Genomic DNA, 22,118 nt, shown 5'->3' on the forward strand with positions numbered 1-22,118 from the left:
GGGAAATATTTGGAAATGGCTATAGAATGCCAAAGATTTTGTGAAAATTTTGTAAAAGATCTTTGGCATCCCAAGAATGCGGCGTTCTAACTCTACGAAGTTTCTATGAAAAATCGTGAATTGGTTATTTTTACAATTCCGTTGAAAGAAACATTATAACGATCGTTTTATAAAATCGTTAAATTTACTCGGAAACTACTGTGTAGTTAAACTGTAGACATCGATGTAAAATATGTAAATAAAGAAAATAAGACATAGGTAAAGAATTATTTTACCTACGAATTAATGCAACAAATGCTATTATATTTCGTATGTATTCCTACATTTTTGCATGTCACATACATTTTATGGATTTTGCTACTTTAAATTTCCCACTCCTATTAAATACTTCGCGTCCTGAAAACGGTACTACAAGGAGTGAGGTCATTTTATAGTAAATAGTATTGTGTATTGCTCATTGAGTACATACACAGGTAATCATTTCGAGAGTTTTAATTTTATTTATTTTTAATCTCTATACCTGATCACTTTGTTTTCCAACGCTCATCGGTCACTGGACTGTCCGATACAATCAATAGTAAACACCGTAGTCTATGTTTAGAATACGCAGAATTCGAGATTTGTCAGTTGGTTTACGAGGCAAAGGTGCAACCGGACATTCCGGTCGATCGATTTTCCGTTTCGTTCGTCGATGTGTCACCGGCACTAAATCAGGTTATCAAAGCGCCACGAAATCGGCCGAATCGATTGAGAAACGATAAACCATGGCCCGAGACCGGTATGGCAACGCGGAGGGGCATGATTTTTGATGAAGGACCCTTGTACTTGTCCTCGTAAACAGCTCGTTCGTTGTAACACTTTATTCGTCGAGCTGGTTCCGCGATCGTTCTTTCGGATTATTTCGTAATAAAGGTGACAGCATTCGTGGACTAAATTTCGTGGTAAAATTTAAAGGACGCGATTGGGCGAATGGTTGTCTTGAAACGAAACGGTTCCACCGCGCGGATTCAGCGGCGAAGGCAGACAGCTGAATCATCAAGCGCCGAGTCTGATGATTCGAGGGAATTTGAGAAGAGTGAGATGATAGTTCGTTGAAACGTGTTGGTGGCAAGACAATGGTGCGTTGTATTTAAATTAATTGCCAAGTACCCCTTTTTTCCGATTATGCGGCTCTTTATGACATCCTACATTTTGTTTTCGTAGTATCAAATTTCTATAACTATACGAACGTACCATTGAATGAAACAAAATTTAATATTTAATTTGGACCTAATTCATTTTAGAAATCTTCCCAAAATATTTTTTTCACAAATACATACTTGGTTATGTATTAAAAATCGCGATTAAACTTTTCAAGGATAAACTTTTAAATGGAAACCAAGTTCGTACTGCGAAACAGTTGTCACTAGAGACGTAATGATTTAATACACCGTCGCATTAAGCTAAACATAAACACAAATATATATGTCAACTTTGAAGACTCAAATAAAGCAGCTAATCGTTTGCTGTTACTTATTTATCGCGCCATCATTCGTCGAGAGCAGACGCGATATTCTCGTCGTTCATTATCGACGAATGTCCCGAGCCGACGTTTATACAGGACGTATTAGTCGAAATCGCCTGCATGTTCGCCCCCTCGCGTTATAAATTTATTCGATCGTTAAGCGCGACAGAGAGGTCGATTCGCTTGGCGATAAACGTGGCGACTCCTCGGGGAACCGAGGCCGTGCGACGATTCGAATCGCTGAAACGTTCCACCGCCTCTTGTTCCTACCGACTGCGCCCGCGTTGCTCCATTTTCTCGCGTCTCCTCGCGCTGCTCTCGCTTCTCTCGCTTATCTCATCGACACCCACGAACCGGCGTACGGCCGCTGTTCGTACACGCGAACCGTGTCCTTACACAACGGCCAGGGACAATGCGTTCCAAGGGGTGGGTTCTGGTCGAGAAATCGACGTCGATTCCGGGTGAATAAATAATGGAAGGTAATTGTTTCGAATTGGTGATACATACATAGCGATAGGCAGAGCTTCTGGAGTTGAAAGATTAAGTTATGGCATCTTCTGGTGACGTTTCTAAAAGGATCAAGTTTTCGAATGTTGGGCTAGTGATTCGAAACTAGAAATAGAAATTTAAAGATGCGAAAATGTACAAAATGTGCAAAAGTACAGAAATACCTGTTACAATGTTTAATGGATAAAACATATTTCTGCTTAAACTCCATTTACTCGTCTACGTTCACAAGAATGTGGATTTGCATGAATGACAGTTAATTCACAGTTTTGTCTAACGCCAACACAAACGTTGAATGTTGCAATGTCTTTGCGATAGACTGTATATGTGCATGATATCATAGCGGAAAGATGACGAAGAATAATTTGTAAAACACTTGCAGGGAATTTCGCTCGATAAGGGTTGGTTAATCGCACATCGAAGGCTATCGGAATCTTTCGTTTCAAAAAGCGATAGAAGAATCATATAAATAAAAAACAACGTAGGTCATTTGGCATTAATAAGTCAATACGGTAGAATATCAAGAATACGGAGAATATCAAGTTTTTCTCTTCGCTTTTCTGATTCATAATATTTACATGTTCGAACGATCGGTTCTCATGGTGCTTGCGATTTATGCTTGGCTAACTCATTGACTTTCAAGTTCGCTATGTTGAGTTTGTCCGAACGTTCGTGCGAATTCATAAGCAATGGAAAAGAACACACAGAAATACATTTTTAAATATTAAAAAAAGCGAGATATTTTTACTTTTAAATTACAATAAAGCACGATCACAACTTCCATACGATTTTCATTAGACCAGCTACTTTCCAAGTGATTTTTAAACGATAGATATTCAAAAAATAGTTATAAGTGGCCAATGATTTAAGGAAGAAATATAAAGAATAGGATGTTAGTATACAGGCCAATAAGTCATCAAATCATCCATTATCCTATTTTCGCGATGGAAATCACGCGCTTCCTCGTGTTCCCCCGACTTGTCGCTTATCTCATAGACACCCACGAGCGGGAATACAAGCGGTGCAATGTAAAAGTGTCCTGACACTCGACGTGCGGACAACACGGCCAACGATCAAAGGGACGACAAACAAGAGCAGTGGTCATCGAGTTTGAGCCGAGCCGACGCGGCGGATATGCCGCGTTGACTTAGCACGCGCACCATGAGTGATCAAACCAATAACAATTCCTGTCTCGTGCAACAAGTAACCCGATCGACACGAACAAGCTGGTGACACGATTGTCAAGTTCCTATGGAATCACCGGTGATTAGCGTTCGTGCGAGTTTCGTCATAGTCAATAGACCGTAGAAAAATCTGCGTGCATATTAGAATATTAGTAATTGATTATAAGTATCAGGGAGGCTTAGATATGACAACACCAAACTACGTACTGAACTAGAATCAAAAAAGGAATTAGTAAAGGAGTGCATAAAGGAAAGAGAGAGAGAATGGGGGAATGGTCAGGAAGGGAAAAGAGCAAGAAAGAGAAAGAAGGGACTAGAAGAGGTAAGAAAAGGGGGGGACGCAGATAGAAACAACAGAGAAGCAAGAAAGGATGACAGCAGACCAAATTATAGAAGAAAGAAGAAAGGGAGAAACAGAAGAGAGGGGGAAAAGGATAATGGAATCCAAGTACAACATACGCTACAGAAACATAGCCAAAGAGAAATTACCAAAGTACATAGAATGGAGGATGAAGGGAATACTAGAAAGAAGAGGGGGAAAAAAGATGCAGACTATGCAGAAGGGAAGGAGAAGACCTAAGACATGTAATAGAAGAATGTGAAACAACGGGAGGACCAAAAGACATAGGAAAAACGCTGAACGAGAATGGAGGAGGTTTAGCAGAACTGAAAGCAATAATAGAGAAGAGAAGGGCAAACGACAAGAAGGAGGCACAACAAGGAGGCTAAGGACCAAAGTGGCAGTAGTTTTTAGTCATTAATTGATAATTTATAGTTCCTAATGCCTAGTTTTTAGAGGTAGAATAAGCAAGGTAGTGTAATAGAATAGAGTGGAAAAGAGGGGAGGTAGACATGTAAGAAGGGAATTGGATGTAAGAGATGTAAAACCGAAAGTTCGTCCAAAGCCGAAAGGCACGGACTAAACAATAATAAATAAATATAAGTATCAGGGAAGATTAAAGTCCACTATACTGTGGAAAGCGAATCTTTACGACATCGAATCTTTTTTAAATTCAAAATAAAAAATTTCAAATTTTTTAATCATCGTCTGAATTATTTTACTTATACGCCGATTATTTTTGCAAACTTTGCTTTTAACAAATCTGAAAAAGTCTCGAGATACGTATCGATGCCTCTGATAAATTACGCGATCACTTGTTAAGTTAAATATTTAGGACATTTTCCATTTAAAATAAAACTTCGTGAAAAAGTGACGTGATTCTGAAATTTCGCTTAGATCTTTGGTTTTAAACTTCTATGATGTTAAAGTGACAAATTTGTAACCCTCGGGCGTTTTAGTCGTGTTAATAGCATATTCTAATGGTTTTATTCCTACGTATTGTACACATTCTTCACTTCAATGCATCTTTAAAAATTAAAACAATAATACCTCATAAATTGTTAATCATTACAGTAACCAGGAAGCATTGATTTTATTCTTTTATCTAGCTCTTTACAAAAGGTCACAAATGGTATATTCAAGGTCACAAGGTTCAAAAGGTCAGAAAAGGTCACATATAAGTAGAAAATGTACCTTACGTTCCCGTTATATATATATCTTATTTGCTGGCCGGGTTGATAACATATATTATATAAATAACATATATTATGTTCGTCATATAATATATATACAATCAATTAATATTTTATATATTAATATTTTATATATATGTGTAAAATACGAACGTAAATAGTGTTCCACTTACCTGAGGTTTATTACCTTACCTAAAGTCATAGGTTTAAATTACGTCAGAATTAGGATAGGACAGGATAGATTAGGTCATATTTTATTACAGCTGCGATTCTATTATATCCCCGTAAGTTTACGGCAAAAGAAGGGTGCATGGATCAGCGTACGGTATAATTGCCAGTAATTCGGCATCGGTAGACGAACTTTCGGTTATACGATCCCTTCTTACCTCGTATCGAAAGGATGAATCTTGCACCGGTTGCCTCGCGAAATAATTTACCCGCGTCTTCACGATGGACGCGATCTAGGTGCGCTTTTAAACGCTATGTTAGATCAAGCATACCTATATATCTGTCTACCCTACAACCCCTCTTTCACTTCGATACGATTTCGCGGGCCAATAAAAAATGCGAAGCGAGGAAAGAAACACCGGAGGAGGACCTGTATGGTTGGACGGCCGGTTATTCCGGTAGCTGGTTCCGCTATGGTATTTCGTTCCTTTGATCGTTGCCAAGGCGAGCAACGAGTTCACGAAAAGTGCTGCTAAATTATATCAAATACTGGCTACGTTAACTCGCCTCGCTTTTTGTTTGCCCCGTGCACTCTGTGTACTTATGTGCGAAACCGAGGGGGACGTTTCACGTTTTCCTCTATACGTCGTTCCTGTATTTCGAGTATACGCAGGTTGTTCGAAAAATCGCACTTTTTACCAGGCACTTACTTACTTATTGTGGAAGCAGGTCTCGCAGACGAGATACGGGTCCTGATACGTTGGTTCCTTCGTGGGACGGGTAGATTTTTGAGGTTTGTTGGATCGAGCGTTGTTCTTTCGCTATTGTTGGAAAAAAAAGCTTGAGAATTTTGGATCGAAGCTACGTCCCAGGGGAGATGTTCGCAGATTTAGAATTGGGGAGAAGAGGTTAAGCATCGGGCATCGCAGGGGTTGTAATTTTATCGCGGTGGTAGATATTTTTTCACCAACTTGATTAAAAATTTAAACAAATTGGTACGTTAAAAATAACAATCTTGTTAGGCGGCACTTCCAATTTCTTTTACAGAATTGATTAAAAAATTACGCGATAGAAAAATTACCCACTTCAATAGTGAATACACAGGAATAATGTCAAACTTTACACCGTAGAATACAATCAATAGAATAACACATTTTTTAAACGCGCAATTTCAATCTCTTTGCGTAATTAGTTACAAAATTACACGATCAGAACGTTACATGCTCCAATAGTATATAATGATAAGCATACAATATACACAAGCATAATGTTAATCTTCCAATCATAAAATACGAAGCATAAATTAACTAATAAAATCCATAGGACGTCAGAATTCGAACAATTGCGAAACGGATAAAATGGTAACGAATCTGACCGCGTACCATCAGTTTGTGAATCGAAGCCCCAGTGGGTTAAAGTAGTAAATTACATGGTGTGATGGAGGTAACGAAAGGTGTGACCAGTCGAATCCAACGATATAGGAACGCACGTTCAATTTGAAACTTTTAACTAGTCTTGCGGCCTACGTACATTTCTACCGGTCGTGATTTCGTCCGGCCGAATAAATCTGTATAATTATTATCGTACGTGTATATAACGGATGGCCTAGGCCCAGTCTGAGCGTGGAAGGTAGCCCCATCGGAAGGAAGCTGGTTTATTTTTTTGTTGTACCGCCTCGAGGAACGAGGGGCACCCCATAAGCCTCACCTTTGAAACACCTGGCTATTACCGCTGGATGTTTTATATATACGTGTGTTATATATTATATATTATATATACATATATATACCACCATATGCGACTGGCCCCACCGAGACTAGCGTACCCATTTTCGTGCATCCCCAGACATGTGCAGAGTATACTCTGAATTGAAGGGAGGCAAAGGTCCCGTTTCCTTTTTTCTCGTGTCGTGCAATTGCTCTTCCAGGAATGACCCTGAATTTTCCACGAAACAGTGAAGATTATGATTTATTATTATCTTTGTAGCGGTTAAATTTGGAGTTGATCGTGTTTCATTGAAAGCTTCTATGGACTGGAAGAAGTTTTCTTTTTTTTTTTTAATATTAGTAGACAAATTTTATTAGCGGAAAATTGTTATTCCCTCGTGATAGTTAAATTAAGAATCGATTATGGATTCCTATGAAGAAAATGGTTTTTTTATTTATATATATATTTTATTATTTATTAAATTTATTATTATTTATTATTATTATTTTTTATTATTTATTAAATTAGCGATACACCGTACTTTGGATATTAGGACGTTTGGAACCGTGTTTGGACATAGGCAGCATTCGTCATGCTATGAATGGCGATACGTCGTTTCTATTAATTTTTATTCTAATTATTAAGTTTCATCAGAAAAAAGAAAAAGATTTGGAAGCAGAAAGAAAGCATAACAAATTCTGGAAGAGTACCTACAAAAGTTTGGAACAGTATTTTTCCATGTCAACTCTACCGAGAAATTAGTCCGAGATAAATCTTCTACGGTCACGCTCGTCGATAAACTAAATGCCATTGTACTGTATCACTAAATTTGTTTACGGTGAAACTGTCTATCGAGTCAATTAATGCCCGCGTCTGGATCTCACGAAGCTCAAGGCCTCTTTATCTTAATCTAAACTGCTTAATCGGTAGTTGTACAAGCGAATCAATATTGATTTTGCTCGTGGCTAGCTTCTATGACAGTGCTTCTAGCAAACCTTTTCCTATATGAATCAGAGCGTGGTGAATTGTACAAGAGGATGACCTTTATTCATGATGACATATAGTATATCGTGATAACTCAAGTTTTTAGCATTTACCAACGTTTAGATATTTGTAGTAGTTTAAAGAGTCCAATGTCCCTTTTTTCTTTCTTCTCCTTCTTCCTTGTGTTCGGTGTTTATGACTGAACCTGCGAGACTCTGAATGACAAGAGCGTTCAACGAGCTCTGGTTCGTGACATCAGTCACTTACATTGAAAGTAGAGGGTCCCTCTTTTGGTCAAACGACGTAAATAGCGGGAAATTGGTAAGGTAATAATGGCCAACACCTGCGTTTTTACCTCTGCCTCAAGGCTCCTGCGCTGTTGGCTAATTAGGAACGATTATGCAGGCACTACCGGTTCTTTGCGTTTGGTCATTCACTGACGGTAATTCATTCAACCATCGTCGTAAAAATGAATCGACAAAAGGTATTTCTAAATAATTTGAAATTAATAAAAAGAACGATGTGCTTTTTGATCCTTTGTCAATTTTCACTAGTGTAAAAGCATATGTGTTCAAACCTTTGTACTCAGAGATAAGTCCTTTCGTTTCTCTTTAACAATTATTTAGTAAGTTGATTGTAATGACGATTACATAGAATAATTCGGCTCGAACAAATCTTAGTGCCACGCCAGGAGGGCTTATTTGAATTTGTTTATCCTTGCCGCTTCAAATTGTGTAAGCATATCGGTCGACCTATCTGTATGACACGTTATAGATTTGTTATTTTACTTATCGCTTATCTGCATAATGTTATGCCTGTTGCGTTCTCTCCAGTGCGTCATATCGCGGTTGTGTTTACGAGGAGGAATTTTCAAATTTTCCAACGATGAGTACATTTTTGTACTTCGACAGGACGTGTTTGTACAAACGGACGGAGGTTAGGGTTGCGCAATCTACACCAAATCTTTAACTTGATTACTCGATTCTTTTTATCGTTATTATTGTTTGTAGGGTGCACTTTAAACTAAAATTCAAAGTAATCCAATATTATTATACTGAATGTAGGAGTTGTTTTTTTTTTTAATAATAATCAAAACTATTTACTTTTTTGTATTTTCTATTTATATAAAGTTAATAACATTCTCATTTTACTTATTGTTCATAAAATAAAAAATTGATTTATATTTCAAAAATAAAAGTTTCTTTTATAATTTTACACAGACGAGAAGAATAAAACAAACATACGTACGAGGAAGCAACGGATGATTCCATTCTCCAAATATTGATATCTGGCTCGTTTTCGTTCCTTTTCATTTCGCTAAAGCACCTGACTTCCAAAGCGCATTTCAGTTTTGCTTTTCCGGGCTTGTTTACAGGCTTATTAACAACTGCAATAACCAGATCGCAAACAATGTACTTGAGTAATCCACCAGTAAAGACGCAACTCCGAATCTTTCGGGATCCCGCTGTTTCATTGTTCCACACTGCGTACCTGCTTGGTCGGTGAATCCTTTCGTCCTGCGAGCTCTCATCCAACTGTTTCGAGAGCTCTCCTAGCGTTTACTTTTGTACTGCTTCTCGTTCTTCCCTTCACAACTGACGCGGTAACAGCATGTCGCGACAGTTTCATTCTGGAAACATCAAAATAGAAAATAAAGATTAATGCTGCTTCGCTGATCACTAGATCTCTGTGGTAAAGTTTTTTTTTTTGAAGCGTAGAAATATTCTTAGGGGTTGACATTGTCCTTAAAAAAGAAAATAAAAAAGAATACTTTTTCCAGCGATTCGTGAATTTTTTTCATTCTATCGACTCTTCGTCCTCTTCAGAAACATCAATGTTTACTATAAATAATTTCAGAGATTAAGGAATCTCCAATTTCTCCAATTAAGGAATTTCCAATTTTTACCGATAGTTTTTAAAGTATTAATATTATTTTTAATTTCTTTTGCGGTGAATTCCATAATCATACATTTTTTAATAATACTTCCATTAATTAAGGAATCTACTTCCATATTTCAAATCTCAAAAAAACGCAGCAAGAACATCCAGCACAACATCCTGTCCATTCCCAAAGTCGTCTCCAGGGATCGTAGAATGTTGAAGAATGGTAGGTTATCGAAGAATGAAACGTTTCATTGAAGATTGACCATTACACAGTGCGAGAAAGGTATCCATAACGAATCACAGTGAGTTTCTTCGCAGGAGTCCCGGCACCGGCCGGTCCTTAAAGTGTCTTTAGAGTGCAGTTTCAGTCCTCCTACCGCGAACCTGGTCCATTCATCCTCAAAAGGGATAGTTTTCCAGACAACAGGTTCAAATTCCTCAAGGTGTACGTATCAAATTCACACAATATCTTAAACGAATGCAACAAACACAACAATCTACAGCAATCTTTCAGGCTTATTCCACTTTAAATTATTTTATATTTAAATTCAATTATTAATCCACTCTAAATTACATCCTGAAATACAAATACAACTTGAAATTTCCAAGTTTACTCGGCTGCGATATTTCTGACCTGATTATTTTCAATCTAACTAGATCCTCAGTTCGCGCGAGTAATTCCGAAGAAACATACTTATGGACGATTCAAATGGACGTGCAAGTGTCTCTAATATCTGTATCAGCGTTTCTCAACGCTTGAAAATGTCGATTTTACCCTTAGAAAATTTATTTTGAATTTAGAGAACCACTGGCGCGGTAGAAACGACGAATATATATATATATATTCCGTTGATCGTGAATGGGGAATAGCGTGGCAGAGTTTTTCCTCTTATTTCCTCTTTCCTTTTTTCTCTCCCGACATGAATAGCCGTCGCGGCACGTAAGACCGCTCTCCATTGTACCGAAATCTCAAAGAATCACTGGCTCCTCTTAAATCCGCTCGCTCGGTCAGGGACGCGAAGCACAGTACTTGTCCTTTGTGTGCCCCAGACCGAGGGACCTGCTGTAATTTTCGAAGAAAGTACCACGTCTGCCTGTATCCACGTCCACGTCGCTACGAAGATTACGTCGAACCATCTTGATTCTATCGTCAGGATGGACGTGTCCACGGTAAAAGCGACGTTTATGAACCGCTGATCACTTTTCGATTCGGATCATCTTTCTACTGGTCTACTCGAGATTAAAGCTTCTGTCGTGTATCGGTTTCAACGTGATTAGGGACTTGTTAAGAGATGAGTCGTGGTGATTACGTCGCGTGTTGTTGGATGCTGCGGGTTTGAGTTGTGACACGGAGCAGATTCTTATATATGCACTGTGTTGTATAATTTTTTTGGCATTGATTGTTGGAAATGGGGACGGTGTAATATGGAAGTGAACGATGGTGCCAGTAGGAAATTGAGTAGATTTTTATTCGTGTTCTTTTCTGTTGAAGATTTATTAAAAGATAGAATCAGAGAATCCTGAATTAAAATAAAAATCTATTTTGAATTCAAAATTCAACGTTCAGTACTTAAACGTTTTATTATTCAATCGTAAACTACTTGAACTAAAACTTTAAGTTAAGACATTGAAAGATTTCTAATTAAATATCGATTTTTAATTTAGAAAATACGAATAACGTGTTATACAATATTAACGAACACACTTTCCATTGTTTAGTAATTTCAGAAATATAAAAGCAATACGCCATGCTTCGTAACGCTACAAGAAATCATATCTTACCAATATTAAATTTATCAACATTGCGAGCCATTTTTCAAAAAATGATGACAGCCATATATTCCCCGTAAATGAATAAAAGAATCGATACAATATCCTTTGCTATACCTTCTTCCCTTCGCTGCTGGCAATATTTCTTTAAATTCAGCGGAATTCGAAACCTTCGAGGCTGCAAACTACCACTATACGATTCCACGAATTTATCTTCCGATCGAAGACCTCTCCTCTCGGGAAGATATCGATTTTCCGACATTCCTTTGCACGTTATAACCTGCTCGTGCCGAAGACGTTCACCTGCGTGCACGGGCGAGGAAAAATCGAGGCTTGAAAAGATCGGAGCAGGGTGCGAATCCCCGGAGCAACGAACGCGAATGCGGTAGCGCGGCCAACATCTGCCCTGGATCCAGGACAGCTGAGCCTTGGGCGCGTGGCAACTTTTCGTTTTCCAGAAACGCATGGGGGTCCCTCTGGAAGCTAAACCGATCTCCCGACCGGACGTTTCATTGCGTTCGGTCTATTATTAGCGTCTTAAATAAAACGTTTCGCTGTCCGTATGCCATGAGTCGCGTGTTGTTTGTCTTGTCTCTTAACGGTCCCCGTTGCCCTGTATTATTGCTAATTAAAGTATTTGAGTATTATTTAGTATGCTTGATTTTGGGTTTTCTCTTAACACGTTAGATAGCGATGTATCATTATTGTTATCGGTACATTAGAGTAGATGCTCTAATCGCTACTATTAGGGGTTGGTAACTTTTACCTAATTTGCTTTCTTTAGGAAGTATCTTGTTAGAAGAGATTAGGAATTGTTCAGGCTTTTATAGTTTAACACTGCTCAGCAATATGTAAATAACCCATAGAAGACTATAATGCATTTGTATCGAAATACTTTAACTAAAATGATCGATTGCGTAAATAGCTAATTGGTTTCTATTCTGTGAACATATAGTTTTAAGTAATTAGGAAATTTTAGAATTTTTTTTATAATAATTACAAATGGCGTTTAAAGACATTCAAATGATTAAATTCCATAACGCAATTACCTAAGAGTTGAAATTTTCTTGTTTTCTTTGGTTTGGGATAAATATGATATTTCGAGGATTAAATTTCCGTTATTAATTGTTAATTACAGATAGATAAGTTGTTAGATTTCATGATTTACTTGTACACATTGATATATTTTAACAATTGTGGATATAGGATTTCGAAGTTGAAGATGGAGAGAAGCACAGTATTTGACGTGGAAAATGAAAATTTCGGTAATCTGCAGCGATAAGAGCGGCACAGATCGATTTTCCAGGAACGCGGCATATGGTCAGTTTGCCAGGCGATTTTCTTTTAACAGAAGGTCGCGTGCTCATCGGGGGTTCGGTTTAGGGGCGGGCAGGTGACGAATGAACCAGATGACCAAAGCTCTGTCAAACTTTGGTCTCGTAAAACTGACCTAGAAACGACCATCCTCTGTTGAATCCACTTATCTCGAGTAGAGAATCATTGATCTGCAGCAAATTTTGAGAGCTCTTCGAATTATCCCCAAACTTATTTCTTATACTTTCTAAAAGATATAAAAACAAAATGGTAACCGGTAAATTTAAATCACTGCAATTATACAGAGTAATTGAAGAAAGAAACAAACTTTCAACGTCTTTCTTTTCCTATCTCAGTCTTTCTTTTTATATTTCTAATCTGTGAATTTGAATCACCATTGAATTACACAAAAAGAAAAAAGAAATCGCGATCTTTCAACATCTCTTGCTCTCTATTCCAATCTCCTTGACAAAAAAATTTCTTTTTAAGTACTCTGTAAAATACACTGATACACACAAGTACAAAATTATTTCTTCTCACGATTCTCCCGAAAATTCGAACAAAAGACATATAGAGCCCATGTCTACTATAGGAACAGTGATCAACGTCAGTCGTCAATTAAGACACGTCCAATCCAGGCTCTCTGTCCTCTGTTCCAAACACTTTAGCGTGGAACTGGTATTCAGACAGTGCGTTTACTAAATCGTTCGGACCCTATAATGACATCACAGGACACGTCCCAGGGGTGTGAGAGCGTGCGAACGCGATATGATCTCTTCAGGACCACCGGACAAGGAGCCTTTATCTGATCGGCCATTAGGGTGAGACACAGGCCATGGACGATGCATCACAAACTGCTTGACTTTTATATTTTTCGTCCGCGCCCTTGTTTCCCTTCGTTCGCGTGACACGCTGATCATTATTGTTCCTGTTCGCTCATGAACTGATTCTCGTCCTTCTTTTGACAGGACCTCGCGCGTTAAGAGTCTTTATCTGATCCTTCGAGATGCCTCCTGTGTCTACGGTAGTTACCGTTTGTGTCTTTGAAAAGTTGATGGTTTTATCTGAGAAACTCTAGAACGATTGTAAATATGAATTAGTGTAAATTGAATTTTTCCAGTCTTTCTTTATTTATAGCTCGGTTTAAATCAAGTAAAAGTATATCACATCTTTTGCTTTAGATAGTTTCAATTTAATCTTTATTAGAAAGATGTTATAAGGGAAAAAGTGATATGTGAATATAGAATTTATGTTAGTTTTAAAAAAAGGAGCATTTTTTCATAGTGATTGGATATACAAAATAATATATTACGAATTATAACAAGTATCGAACTAAATAAGGTGCAAAATATCGTTCAATTCGTATTTGATTACATATGATATATGCAATTAGTTCACTTCTCATCGATAACAGTTATCGGTGAGTACATATCGATAATTATATGGCCGTGCACGATGTTGATAGATCGTCGATAGATCTTGAAAGTCGCATCAACAACGTAGTACAACTGTTAACGTATGTCTTTCTTCACGATAAAAAAGCAAATTAAATCCAACAACTTCTGCTGGCGTTCATCAGCTCGTAAACATTAAACGCGATCTCGATTTAATCGCTCTCTTCGTTAGAAGCATGTACGTACTAGTCGACTTCCTTTTATCATTTATCCAGAAGATTAACCCACATACTCTCGAGCATTCCTTTCTCTAATATCTACCCCATTTGCTTTCGTTGCGTTTCTGCCTAGCAGCAGAGTTAAATTCTCTTTTGCTCTGAAACATGGAGTACGATATTACCTTGCAATTCTAAATTATAGTAGGCAATTTTCAGCACTACCAGTAGATTTGAAATACTCATTTATTGTAATTCTATAGTTGATTATAATTCTGTATAATTATATTCTAGACTGTGGCTGTTTATGCAAATTCACACTTTTACGAATGCAAGAGAACCCGAGCAGAGATTTATTTTACCCACTGAATATTATAATTATGCTTTGAACATTTTATATAATTTTATAAACATGCGCAAGTATCCCTAGTCTAATTATAATCATTAAAATACTTTAACAAAACGTAAATTACAGCCGGAGAAAATTGCTGAAAGATCATTTATTACGAAATTAAATTTCGTAACTATCAAGCATATCTCACTTTCCACAAGTTCTAAGAATCTCCAAATATCCCAAACCTAAGAACTTCGTAGCCCCAAAAGAAGGATATTTGAACCATAACTTTCCCATACCATAAAGTCTGCAAACTTTATACAGAAAATAGAACGCTTAATTATTCGAAATTTCGTCACGAGTCCTATTAACTAACCCCATTATTCCTTACCTTATTCTTAAAAAAAAGAAAAGACAAAAGAAAGAAAAAACAAAAAATCAGTAGCCCACGTGACACGTACAGCCGGACAACGATTTTTCAACGACCACCGACCGCGCTCTTAACGCTCTCGATTATGATCAAATCGACTTACAGCACACACCAAGCAAGGCGCCTGACGCGGTCGCAGGTCCGACGTAGCCGTGCCTGACGTCTCCACGGGGCCCTGCTTAATTAAATTAATTTCAATTGGGCTCTTGTATCGAGGGGGACCCAGATACACTTTCACCGTGTTGCGACAGCGCCGTTGCCGCCGCCGCCCTGGATCGGCTATCTCAATCTGATACAGGTACGGCGTCTCTTGATAACAATATCTGGATGCCTCGGGCGATCGTGGGTGCACCATAGTGTGCGTACACATGCGTCCACGCGAACTTGTATTAGATACATTATGTATATACTTGCAGCCATTGGCGAGACCCGTTGTTGCTCGGCTGTTACGCGTCGCGCTTCGAAATTTCAACGATTTATCGACACGAACTGGAACGCGACCGATCACCCTCTCCCCGTGGGCCCCACGCGATATCGGCATAGAGATCTTAGGCTGATTCGTTGCCTCGTAATGCAATTACGCCGCGAACATTTCTGCGACACGCTTTCTTCCCGTTAGGGTATCTGTTGTGGTTAATTTCGGTTTTGGGAACTTTTCGTTTGGGTAGTGTATAGTTTGGGGGGTGAAATTTGAAGTTTCGGATATTTTAGTTTGGAGACAGCCTTTTTTTAGGGGAGCAGAAGGTTGATTTTATAATTTGGAATTTTTTGAATGACGAAACTCAGTATCGAAGATGGTACACTTCTGTCCGAAAATTGTATTAATTTGGTTTGATATATTTTTCTCTGGTTCTGTAATGCAGATACGAAATTGTTGTATTTTTTCGCAATTTCGTTGAGAATACAGTGGTTATAAACGCGTTCCATTTGTACATCGCTCTATGTATTATGTCATTTACGTACTAGTTAATTAGGTTAAAGTATATTAAATTCCGTATCATTTAGTAGTACTTCTACGTGATTACAAAAATTTGATACTATGAAATTGGAACGTATAATCTGATAAAAGAAATGCTTCATTGAAAAGTAAAGATATGTACAAATAAATACTTTTACAATACTTTTACAATATTGTAATAATGATTTTAGAATATCGACACGAAATTTGAATTAATCAATGTAAATTCCTATCGTTGAAACGAAAAATCGTAGGGGTGAATCGACGGGTTTGATCATCAGAAATTGATAGATTTAATGATATTTGTAGATAGATTTAATGATATTTGAATTATGTAGATAGCAGACACTCGTAAATTCTGAAGTACGTGATATTAAGGCCCTTTAAGGAAAATATTGCTATTCTTAAAATGTAAACTACCCCCATTTTTTCTTTTTTAACCAAAACATCCTACTTCTGAAGCTCACTCGTATACTAAATTAAAAAACCTATTACTTCACAAAAATCACACTGCTTTACTGGACGTTTGCTTGTCCTTCCACTCTCAAGATACCCGTAGAACCCTACCGAAGGAAGCAGCCGAAAGAAAAGAAAGAAAAAGAGAAAGAAGCTCCGGAACCCGCTTAGGGTTGAACGACCCTAGGCGACGTTTCCTCCGTCGTGTTAGCACGCAGTCAGCGAAGCTTATGGGTGCGTTCATAATCAGCGTCGACAAGGCGTACACGCATCTCGTCAATGGTACAATGAGCCCTTTCCTCGTCGTGGACGAAGCAGCGGGGGTGAAGAAAGGGAAGATGAAGGAAGACGAGGTGAAAGAAGAGCGCAGAAAAGTTGAACGGAGGTGGAGGAGGATATTCAGGATCGTGAAGATCGACCGCAGAAGAGAAGGAAACCGGACCTTGTTCCTGATTCAGGAACGTCTCGAGCCAGTTGGGAATCCCGGTTGATGCGCGCCAGAAGAAAGAAGAAATCTATATATATATAAAAAAAAAAGAAAAGAAGAGAAAGACTGGAAATCTTCCCTCTGGATTCGTGTGAAAGAGGAGAGAGAGAAAGAGAGCCGTTCGTTTTCGAGTTTTCTCACATGGTCGTACGTTTTAAGACGATCGTCGTGTGGACGAGCACGTTCTACAGATGGGAGGTGGAGAAGTTTCAGAAATAAGAACGGAAGGGTGAGGGTGGTGATCCCCATTCGTTTCATTTACGACCCGTTCGTCGCTTATCGAGCCTGCGCGAGGCGGCGTCACAAAGAACGAGAACGTATGGCCATTGTCGCATTTGTTTGTAGGGAAAATATAGTTTTGGTTTTGTGAAACTATTAAAGCAACTTGGCGGTGGCTTTTACTCCTTTGGGCGCATACCGGTGAACGATAAACATTAAATAAATAGGGTGACACGGTAGACATTTGATCGTGAGCATTGATATTTAAATCGACTTTAGGACACTGAGAGTATGGTTTTCTAGAACTGTAACGATTATTCCAAATTTAAATTTCTAATATGCGACTTTCACTCCTCATAGTTCAAATTCCATCACCTGAAAGCGAGTAAATACGATAATCTTTAAAATACTATCGTTACTTCATTCCATGTGAAGTAACGTCCAAGTTTATGAGATTCTTTCTATTATTATCACAATCGAACCTCTTATCAAATATCCTGAGATTATAATTCATATTACGTTAGTCATATTAGATCCTGCTACTACTCTACAGCAATCAAGTCACGAACAATCTTCAAATTTCAATTCAAATGACTCTATGCCCGGTATAAATACCAATTCAAACCCAGTCCCTTACTTTTCTCCTCAATCATATATCCTTCCATATTTTATGTCAATTTCTTTGATATATATTTTATACTTTAGTTACCAGTAGAACCAATATTAATCTCACGACCAAACGATCGGTCTGCAGCGTCTCAGCGTACACTCGTAACCGGTATACACTGGTAGTTTGGTCGAAGTGGATCATATCCGCGCGAACGGGCCAACGTTAATATTTTATCGCGTGTAACCCGGGCGAACACTTATCTGTTCGATTCGAGGAGGCTCCTCGTAGAAAGTAAATCTCAAAGAAGGAGAGGCCGTGTTGCACGAGGTCGCTTCGCGAGCATAAACATCCGTACGTGTACGACCTGGAATTCCCGTTTGATTTACTGCCGCTATCTCGACGCATTAGTCTTTGGTCCCCCGGGGGCCGATATCATCTGCCTTAAAAAATGCTGCCGTCAACGCGGCCCGCCAACTACCGTGCTACCCATCCTCCATGGATCGACTCGTCGTCGTTTCGTGCCGTTTATGGCCTACCATCGTCTCTCTCTTCTTCTTCCTGTCCGCCCTCATCCTCGAGAGGATGCTCTTCCTTCCTGCTACGAGATAGCATTTTGCCCTTGGTGAGATATCGCCTTACGAGCGGACTTTCGAGTCGAAGATTGACCTTTGCCAAGGCAACAGGTACCCGTTGGATCGCGAAGGGTTGAGGTTAGTCCGATGGTACAATTGAAGTGGCTGTTCCGATTCTGACGAACTGTGGTTCGTACAATTAAAATAGTACAATGGTTCGTAAAAGTATTTGGATATTTAACAGAGAAAATTTTGATATACATATTGTTTGTATCATACGAAATATTTTGGAATTTTATCCCCTTTGTAATGAAATACGATTATTGTAATTATGTTGAGAAATTTTAGAACAAATTTGAAACTGTGTATGGGAATTACAAGATATTTAGTGCAAATCCATATTTCGTAGAAACCCTTGAATTCTTTTCATTTTTCCTGACTACCACAGGGAAAAAATTTGGTATAAATACGTTACATTTGTCAAAAAGAGCGTATCCTCGACTCCTCTTTTTACTCTTGGAGATGCACGATCGTGTCAGGCAATTCATAAAATATCCCTTTCACAATAATATGTATCAACTTTAACCATAATTCCTGTACCTGTACAATATTTTAATTACTTTAATTAGTTTTAATAAAATAAATAATTAGAATTCCTGTACGATAAGACCAAACGTAAAGTGTCCCAAAAGTATCATAATCTTTAAATACCTAACGAAATGAATATAAGAAAATATCATCATCGAATCTCTGCAAAATAATCGATTATCTCTTCCATTATAAATCCAAATTACAATCAATCAAACACGTAAACATACTATCGTACACGAATATCATTTCCATAACTCAATTCCATACTGCAAATATCATTTGATGAAACAAGAATGAAGAGACAAACCGAATTCTTCTGTACTTAAATCGAAAAGCAGAGTGGCGGACAGGTAGAAGAAATATAGCGAGGTGAAAACTGCTCCGTTTCCATCCGATGCAATACCCTGGCTGTGTATCTCTTGTTGATACGCGTCCGAAAACGAAATTAGTGCGCCAGCACGCGGGTGGGTAGTCTTGCTCCCTACTGCTTTCGCCGGTCGGTGGTCCCTGCCGGGCATACATTAAATAAATAATCCCGATCCGTGGCTCGATATAACGTGACCGCTTAGAACACACCGGCGAGAAGCTACTGCCGGTACCTCCTTCTTGCGCAACTGTCGGCCGGTCGTTTCAATTAATTAGCATCGCGGTATAAAAGACGAGTCTCATCATCTTTTCCTTCCCTCGTTCGACTCTCACGTTGCTCTCGTTGCGCTCCGGCTCGGCCGCCACCAGGCTTAGATTATTCAAAACAACTTTGCCGTGGCGAAGCAACGGTGCGCGACCGCCGAACGTTATTCATTCCCGCGTGTATCGTGTGCGTGCTTCACGTCCTAGAAAACATATTAGTAATTCATGCCCGTTGGCCAGTTCGTAGATTTTATGGGGAGCAATCGTTAATCGTGGCAAGTGAGCGTCGTAACCGAAGACACCGTGCTCTTTCGGTTTTTAAAGGACAGACGAACGAGATACCGGTCCACGAGACGACATAACATCGGAACGCTTTCGATCTCGTGGGAGGTTGTTGCTCGTGAAACTATGCGGCTGAGCAAGGGAAGCATCTCAGTTCCAATTGGGTTTTTCTCGATTATTATTGCTGTATCGCTGTCTTATTAATATTACATGATTCTATTGTTTTAGTAAAGTTGTTCATTTCAAGTTAGGTAAGTCTTCCATACTGTGTGGATGTAGAATAAAATCGTAAGAACTAGTTTTGTTAAAGAGCGTGCTACGACTGTTTCTCACTTCTTCTCTTTGAAGGACAAAACAATTTTACATTGAGATACAAAAGAAACATATTGAATTTATAGGAGATAGAGTGAATCAGCACACGATTATATTTTCATGTACTTTTGGTCATTTTTGATATAATTGTATCTTTCTAACGTTAAAAAATATCTTCAGTTTAGGCGAAATATGGAGAGAGTCTTATCGGTATACATGAATTCTCGTTTCAATTTCATGTCAAGCACCCTCTTAAAATATTACAAATTCATTGTGTTAGCTCAAATGGTTGACAATGAAAATTCGACGAATAGAACAGGATTAGTAAGCTATAGAATAGTGGTACTGTAAGGTACTGTAAACTTGCGAATTTTAACATCAACGTTCTTTCATAAAATCATAGAATAGTTCAGAATCTTCTACTATTTCGATGATCTTACTCGAATTCTCATCGCAGTTCTTAATTCTACCTACTTAGAAGTTCGATACTCATATGTTTCTCCATCTCCATTTAACATAGTCAAAACATCATAGACCCGATAAACCCACGTCGTTCTTGTAAAAATATACAACGTAACAGAGGAAAATTTCAACGATTCCCAAGAATTTCCATGGGAGAAAACACTCAATTCGAGTCACAAGGGTGTACTACTTGACGATACGACGTTTTGACGTCGTGGTGGTTAGAGGATGACGCAAACAGTGAGATACGTCTCTTACGCAGACGTTCCTTCTTTCGAGATAGCCACTCGAGATTCCAGATTCGGATCTGCGATTGAGCGTCGATCGTTAGTCACTGCCTCCCCTTCGCCACTTTTTCTTCTCTCGGACAGATTTTCGCAACCGACAATTTCACCCGTCGACGCACGCGCGTAAGCACGCGGCGTACACGCAACTCGCGCGCACTCGCATGATCGAGCCAGAGCCATTGTCTCTGCGCCGCTTGGAGAAAGTGTGACCCTAATAGCCGGGAGAATGATTAGAGGAATCGCGGCGCTCCAATCAGCACGCGCCGTCGCACCCACTCGTACAAACACGGCAGACCGGCTCCTTTCTCTAAAACCGCGAACGTGTATCTCTGGTCGATGCTTTTCTTCTTTCCCCTTTCTTTCCTTTTTTCTTTTTTTCGTGCGTGAACCTCTTTGCGGGTTTGAGTCATGCAACTATTCACATGATCGAAAACAGGCGGAATTTGAAGAATTTTCCTTAGCCCTTTGAATCCAATTCAATTTTTTAATTATGATACGAATTTTTTAATTATGATATGAATTATATATCCTAAATATGTAACGGAGAAATCGTATTTTCATCGTCTTGGTATTTTTTGTTCGTAAATAAAATTCGTTGGAAGGTTAATTCTAGGAAATTTTTGTCACCCCCCTGGGAATAATTTCTTTTTAGATTAGTCTTTTTAATAAAATCATTCTTAATATTGTCGCTTTAATAAAATTCAGCGAACCTTTCTACTGTTCCAATTTCTTCGAAAATTAGAGTCTTTAAATGAAAGCAACGAGTCGTGCTACATCTCAGCGAACCAAATTTTAATTAACCTAAGTTCTTTGCAAATTAGAGTCTTTAAGTCATTGAAAACATCGAGTTAGTAGATCTTCGTAAACCAAATTTCACTTGTCCCAATTTCTTCTCAAATTAGAGCGTTTGAAAAGTTGACTGCGACTAGTTAAGCAACTGAAAGCAAAGCCTTCGCTTATGACGTAACGTAATTTAGAATTAGAAAATGATTTAACGTTTTATTAACTTCACCGTAATTTGCTTTGTTATCTGGTAATTGAGATCTGAGGCTTCGTCCTGAATCTGTGCAACGTAAGCAGCCAGCGAAAGTGACTTTCGCTATTGAAAGATTGACTAGCTCGCGAAAATCAGCTCAGCAATCTTTAACAGGATACTGGTACTCAATAATAAAAATGTCTGTTATATCTGTGGAACGTCGATTCTTGGGGGTGTGTCTTGTATCATAAGGACTCTTGAAGGCACTTGGGGCAATGCGTTCTTAATGAACCCACGTGCCTGTCACTTGTCAACAGTTCGTGTACACTATATATGAATATGTATATA

Source organism: Bombus bifarius, unplaced genomic scaffold, assembly GCF_011952205.1.
Source record: "Bombus bifarius isolate JDL3187 unplaced genomic scaffold, Bbif_JDL3187 scf7180000010271, whole genome shotgun sequence".
NCBI lineage: Eukaryota > Metazoa > Arthropoda > Insecta > Hymenoptera > Apidae > Bombus > Bombus bifarius.